Source organism: Cimex lectularius, unplaced genomic scaffold (genome assembly GCF_000648675.2).
Source record: "Cimex lectularius strain Harlan isolate CLEC.00 unplaced genomic scaffold, Clec_2.1 scaffold423, whole genome shotgun sequence".
Lineage (NCBI taxonomy): Eukaryota > Metazoa > Arthropoda > Insecta > Hemiptera > Cimicidae > Cimex > Cimex lectularius.
Window position 1 is genome coordinate 159,348 of NW_019394171.1, and position 1,437 is coordinate 160,784.

A 1,437-nucleotide genomic window follows, 5' to 3' on the forward strand; every position below is an offset into this window, starting at 1 on the left:
TATTATACACTTATGCCTATTAAAATTAAATTGACAAATATTATATTATGCCCTCAAAGATTTTCCAGTCGACGTACTTAACGCAAGAATATTATAAAGGTAAAACCTTTTCTCAACAAATTATAATTTAAGTTTGCACTGTAGACGTTCTTTATAAATTAAGAGTCTTTTAATAAGATCATTAATTACTAGCGACGATTTTCCCCTTTAAAAAAATTAATTCACAAAAAGAGTTATCTTTTTGCCATTAATTTATATTGATTACAGCCTGTAATTGGTTGAAGTGGCGTATTATACAGTTGTCTATGATTTCAATATTTTCTACCATTCATAAAATAATCAGTAACAATTAATTAAGGTTTTAAGGTGAGATAAAAAAATCAATGGCACGAGCGGGATTCAAACCCACGATCTTCGGCTTGAAATGCCGCTGCTCTACCACTTGAGCTATCGTGACCTCGATCCACTCGGACACTAACTTCCTATCTCAACCGCACCTTTTGAATTTTCCCTACTTTTCGCCATTTTTCAAATGTCGTGTAATCTATTTGATTCTCGGCGACAAACGAAATGGCCACGGAGAGCTTTAGTAAAGTTGTTCTTAATTTTAACTTATTAAATTCACTAGTTTCGTGGTCCGCTTGACCAATGACCAATGAGTAATTAATTGGTCAATCGGACCACGAAATTAGTGAAATAGTCTCTTGTCATAGTTACCAGGCTAGTTATCATACTCTGTTCATTATCACTTTGGAGAAAAGTCTTAATGAAATTACCCACCTTGAGGTTAGTTGGTTGTTCAATTTATTAACTGTATATAATCCGCCGCTTTGAAAATTAACCTAGTTTAATAAACGGTATCTATTTACTTAACCACGTGCAAATTATATGGTTATTCAGCGGAATTCCAAAGCGAGAACGGGCGAGGATGACCGCAATTGGTATGCAGAGCATCGACGGCACCACATGGCAGGCAGGCAATCCCTTCATATCATAACACTCGAGCATCAAATCCCTCTTGAGCAGACGTCGATTTAAAACAATAACCGAAATCTCTTTTTTTTATTGATCTTTAATCTTGAATAATCACTTTATAACTAATAAAAATTCTTTGACCAAATGATAAACTGACTATAGATTTGAGTTTGAAAAATTACACATAATAACCTAATAATATATTAATCGTTATGTAAGATATTGGTTGATATGGAAAAGCTAGTGTCACGAGCCGGATTCGAACTTATGACCTTCGGCTAAATACGCCGCTCTTCGACCATTTGAGCTATCGCGACTTGAGCAACTTCTCATCTCAACATACCTTTCGAATTTTCCCTTCTTTTTGCCACTTAGAAAAATAGGTTGAGATGGGCACCTGAGATGAGAAGTGTGTGTCCGAGTGGATCGAATTCAGAATAGCTCAAGTAATAGAGCAGAGGG

General features: G+C 35.4%; 1 non-coding gene across 1 annotated transcript; it reads right to left on the reverse strand.

Annotated features, from left to right (window-relative positions):
* Positions 1-384: 384 nt before the first annotated feature.
* Positions 385-457, reverse strand: Trnae-uuc. Its single transcript has one exon. It is a non-coding gene; the product is annotated as a tRNA-Glu (tRNA).
* Positions 458-1,437: the final 980 nt, after the last annotated feature.